This window comes from Pseudophryne corroboree, chromosome 5 (assembly GCF_028390025.1).
Source record: "Pseudophryne corroboree isolate aPseCor3 chromosome 5, aPseCor3.hap2, whole genome shotgun sequence".
In the NCBI taxonomy this organism is placed as follows: Eukaryota; Metazoa; Chordata; class Amphibia; order Anura; family Myobatrachidae; genus Pseudophryne; species Pseudophryne corroboree.
Window position 1 is genome coordinate 851,838,996 of NC_086448.1, and position 5,857 is coordinate 851,844,852.

Consider the following 5,857-nt stretch of genomic DNA (forward strand, 5'->3'; position numbering starts at 1 on the left):
TTCTTTCCATCTGAGCATTCCTAATACTAGGGAGACACCCAGTTTCTTAGCCTCTGGGCTTCTCTGTTCACTTTGTGTGTATTTTGTTACCCTATCACCTTCTGTGTACGTAATGTCATATTCCCCAGTCTGTCTGTGAGTTCATTTGTTTTGCATCCCTCTCCGTTCAGACACCAGTACATTCCTGCAGGCACTGGTGTGCATAACACAACTTGATGACAAGGATATATAAATATAGCTCTAAACTAAAAAATGAAGAGTGCTGTACTCAAAGTCCCGGTAATTAGCACATTAGCCCCAATGAGCAAGCATGTATTACTTTATCCAAACAGCCTTTCAATCATCCTTATATGGCAGGGTTAGTATTGTTATGTAGCCCCACAAAGTTCTTTCAGCCCAAATGGATGAATCCGAAATGAATGAGTAATGTCCTGTAAGACTTGCAAGCATTCATTGTCTAAAAGGTGCAGGAGGTATCATAAGTTAAAAAAGGTGGTATTGATAAACAAATATAGGGGGTTCTAATTATGGAGAAAGATAAATTATTAATAATGTAGTTCTGCTGATGCTATATGGATAAAATATATAGTGGGGGCCTCAATAGGTGGAGAAATTATGTTGAAATTGAATTGGTGGTTGTCTAGGTAGTAGGAGGAGTAATCTACAATATTAATATTAGGATTTAATTAATAAATAATGGATACCTGTATAATAGATCTGGGTTATTGATAATGTGGATTGGTCTGATATTGCGATTATTTATGAGGAATTTTTGAATATTCTCTCTTAGTAATTGATGTATACATATATATGGATTTAAAAGAAATGGGGGGGAGGGGGATATAGCGACCAACGGTGTCTTTAAAAACTCACAGAAAAGGTATAAAATATAAAAGCAATTTATTCACATAAAAATAAAGTTTGCACATAAAAAGTTTTTTCACATAAAAATATCTTAATAACAGGTCTCTTTAAAAAATGGGATAGAAACAATTTACACAATTCTGAGTATAATACCAGTTAAAAAGTAGATAAGAAGATTATAACTTAACTTGGTATAGGTCACTGCCAGGTTGCCCAACGCGTTTCGTCATACAGACTTCATCAAGGGGTGTTTAGCAGAGTGGGACCATGCTTCTATTTATACCAGTGGTAATCTAGTGGTAATTATGACATCACTTCCTGTTTGCACAAGGTGTTTGCAATATAGACTGTGATCTGACAGTTTGCAATCTAATATACTATGAACAGATGCTAAATAACATTGCAGTGTGTGGTATATACTTTAGAAATAGTTTTGGAGCAAGAAATGTGTAGAATAGAATTAGCCGTTTTCTGCGGCGCTGGCGGCTTCTCCGCCACACTTCCGGTATTCGGACGTCGCGTCACTTCCGCCCCACTTCCGGAGACGCGACCGCGCATGCGTCCGTGGTTTCAGCAGCATCAGTTCTTTCTAGAGGCCAACATTATTTATATAAGGAACACCATCGGCTGCCATCTTTGTGTGGTTTATTCATATAGTTATTTCATGCGGCGGCCATGTTTGCGGAGGTCAAAATCAGGGATATTCTCATAATGATCCTCCGTGAACCATGTAAATAAAGAAAAAGATTTAATCGATAAGTGATTATAAAACAATGTAATCACCATAGTAACAATTCCTAGAGTGGTTTTATGATATAAATACGTGAAGTGTTTCATCAATAATAACGTGCAGATTTATAATTATAAAATATATAAATAGTATAAATATATAAAATACTAATATTGAGACAGATAATATGGTTAATTAGTGGTGTTTAATGTGTTGGTGATATAGGTACAGACAGTATTTAGACAAGGCCAGGGGTAGGTTCATATATGTGAAATTGTGATAATGACTAGCTCATGTAGGCTTTTAATATATAGTTTTTTATCTACAGTACCTGATATTCCCAGATGGTCTCCCTAGTCTGGTACTGATCAGGCCCGACACTGCTTCGCTTCCAAGATCGGGCGAGATTGGGCATTTCCAGTGTGGTTTGACTGTAATAATTACTTACCATACATGTGTCATATCTCAAATAGAGTGGATAGGGTTGGGTGGGAAGGGGGTGGGAGGTCGGTGGGGGGGGGGAAGGGTGGAGGGCTGGGGCGGGGGGGGGGGGGTAGTGTGTAAGTGGGGGGTGGAGGCAATGAATGTGGAATGGGAACCGGCGGAGGAAGTTATAAAAGAGGTGATTGGGGTAACTGAATCGTGATTAAATGAATAAGGAACAGAGGGTTGGAGTCCAACCGTAATGATGGCACCAGAGGGTTCACAGGAACGGAGCAATTTCGTAATAGTCATTGAACCCCTTAGGATGGAGTGTCTGCAGTTTGAAGATCCAAAACATTTCTCTGCGTATATATGGATATTAGTAGGTCAGGATTATATAAAGAGTGGCCACTAGATGGCATTGGTTTAGGATTGATTTCGATTGAAATAATACTGGTGCGTGAAATGAATAGGTGGATATATATATATATATATATATATATATATATATATATATAAAAATAAGGTAGATTTTAATGTAGAGGCTGACTATATAAAACAGTCTAGATGTTATATTAAATGTGTTTAGTTCTAATAATGATGACGATAAATATTGCCATAATGTGATTATTATTGTTATTATTCCTATGGGGATTATATGCTTTTTAGATGTGCCGGCTGATTATTTAGGCTGAATTAATTTTTTGGTTATGATTATATGGATTCCGATAATGTATGCACAATGGAGTCACGATTAGAAAGCGCATTAGGTTCGATATAATGAAAAGGAGGCTTGGACGACAAACACGCTGACCGCACATGCCCAGTATGTACAGTTGAAAACGAGGCATGAACCGCGAGCGCTATGCGCATGCGCGAACCGGCGAGTCCGGTATTTAAAGTTCCAATGAGACAGGCAGACATAATCAATATTTTTAGTGTGATACTGGCCGGTATCTTTTTGTTTATAATTGTATTTGTTGTCATCTTTGTGTATATGTATTATAAAAGACAAATTTAAAACCAAAGTGGGTAGCGCTGTCTCATTTCTTTGGTTATATGCTCTTATTGTAAGTTGCGACGCCGATAAGGCGTTTGACCGCGTCTCCTGGTCTCATTTACTTCGTATTCTGCATGTTCAGCAATTTGGTGTAGAATTCATCCATCTATTTAGAATGTTGTATGCACTACCCCAGGCACATTTAACTATAAATGGATTAAACTTGTCTGCTTTCACGTTAGGTAGAGGAACGCGCCAGGGCTGTACTCTCTCCCCCCTGCTATTCAATTTGGCCCTCGACACGTTGATACGTAATTTCATACAAGATCCCACTTGGCAAGGTATTATGGTAGGTAACAACAACGTCAAGGTTTCTGCTTTTGCTGATGACCTGTTATTGTATTTTGCCGACCCCAAACAGGCATTTCCATCATTACTAACTACACTACATGATTTTAATTTAATTTCAGGATTCCTTATTCATTTTGATAAGACGGAAGCGCTAGCATTGGGAGGGGAGGCTGCCCTGGACTGGGGTGACTCATTCCCTTTCAGACGGGCCGGCCAATATTTGAAATATTGAGGCCTATGTATCGCACCACTCCTCACTGACCTATATACTGTAAATTTTTCTCACCACATCACTCAAATGGCGGATTACTTTTTTAAATGGCGACACCTTCCTATCTCTTATCTTGGTAGGTGCCATTTATATAAGATGATCTCCTTCCCTCGACTACTTTATCCAATCCAGATGCTCCCATTTTTATTGTCCAAACGTGATGTCCACACTATTAACAAAGCCCTTAATAAATGTATTTGGGCAAACAAACGTCCCTGCATTGCACTTCAAATTAAAACAACCCCCATCACTTGGTGGTATTCATCTCCCCTGTCCTGATGACTACTCCTAGCCTCCAATTACAGATATGCTCTGGATTGGACAGGGGATGGTGACAATTTTGTCAATCGAGCTTTGGAACAGGCTTCCTAACCTCAACACACTTTGGTACATTTATTGCATTTTGCTGACGACCCTCCTCAACAGGGGCGGATTGGGAACTAAAAGTGGCCCTGGAAAAATTTCTAGAAGTGGCCCCATGTGGGCAACACCAAATCAATGGTAGGCGGAGCCAACACCAAAGTAGGCAAGATCAGTACACAAGGCCATAAATATGGGGTGCGAGCAGTGCCATCGCAAAAGGTTCCTGGGGGCAGCACCGTTACTGTGCCTTGGATGTACTTAGAATTGAAACTTTTGTTTCCATGTGCCTCCAGACTGGCACTGCACTGTAAATGCTCAGTATGAGCCCAAATTCACATTACGCCACACAGTATGAGTCAAATTCACATTACCCCACACAGTATGAGCCGAAATTCACATTACCCCACACAGTATGAGCCGAAATTCACATTACACCACAGTATGAGCCAAATTCACATTACGCCACACAGTATGAGCCAAATTCACATTACAGCACACAGTATGATCCACATTCACATTACACCACACAGTATGAGCCACATTCACATTACCCCACACAGTATGATCCACATTCACATTACCCCACACAGTATGAGCCGAAATTCACATTACGCCACACAGTATGAGCCAAATTCACATTACCCCACACAGTATGAGCCGAAATTCACATTACACCACAGTATGAGCCAAATTCACATTACGCCACAGTATGAGCCAAATTCACATTACGCCACACAGTATGAGCCAGATTCACATTACAGCACACAGTATGATCCACATTCACATTACCCCACACAGTATGAGCCGAAATTCACATTACACCACACAGTATGATCCACATTCACATTACCCCACACAGTATGAGCCAAAATTCACATTACGCCACACAGTATGAGCCAAATTCACATTACAGCACACAGTATGATCCACATTCACATTACCCCACACAGTATGAGCCGAAATTCACATTACACCACACAGTATGATCCACATTCACATTACCCCACACAGTATGAGCCACATTCACATTACCCCACACAGTATGAGCCACATTCACATTACCCCACACAGTATGAGCCAAAATAACATTACCCCACACAGTATGAGCCAAAATAACATTACCCCACACAGTATGAGCCGAAACTCACATTACAGCACACAGTATAAGCTACAATTCACATTACACCACACAGTATGAGCCAAAATTCACATTACGCCACACAGTATGAGCCAAAATTCACATTATAACACACAGTATGAGCCAAATTCACATTACAGCACACAGTATGAGCCACATTCACATTACATCACACAGTATGAGCCACATTCACATTACACCACACAGTATTGCCACATTCACATTACACCACACAGTATGAGCCAAATTCACATTACACCACACAGTATGAGCCACATTCACATTACACCACACAGTATGAGCCACATTCACATTACATCACACAGTATGAGCCAAATTCACATTACACCACACAGTATGAGCCACATTCACATTACACCACACAGTATGAGCCAAAATTCACATTACACCACACAGTATGAGCCACATTCACATTACACCACACAGTATGAGCCACATTCACATTACACCACACAGTATGAGCCACATTCACATTACACCACACAGTATGAGCCACATTCACATTACACCACACAGTATGAGCCACATTCACATTACACCACACAGTATGAGCCGTATTCACATTACAGAACACAGTATGAGCCACATTCACATTACACCACACAGTATGAGCCACATTCACATTACACTACACAGTATGAGCCAAATTCACATTACACCACACAGTATGAGCCAAATTCACATTACACCACACAG

At 40.1% G+C, this 5,857-nt stretch overlaps 1 pseudogene; it reads right to left on the reverse strand.

Annotated features, from left to right (window-relative positions):
- Window positions 1-1,913: 1,913 nt before the first annotated feature.
- LOC134930070 (5S ribosomal RNA) lies at window positions 1,914-2,033 on the reverse strand (annotated as a pseudogene).
- Between the last annotated feature and the right edge of the window lie 3,824 nt (window positions 2,034-5,857).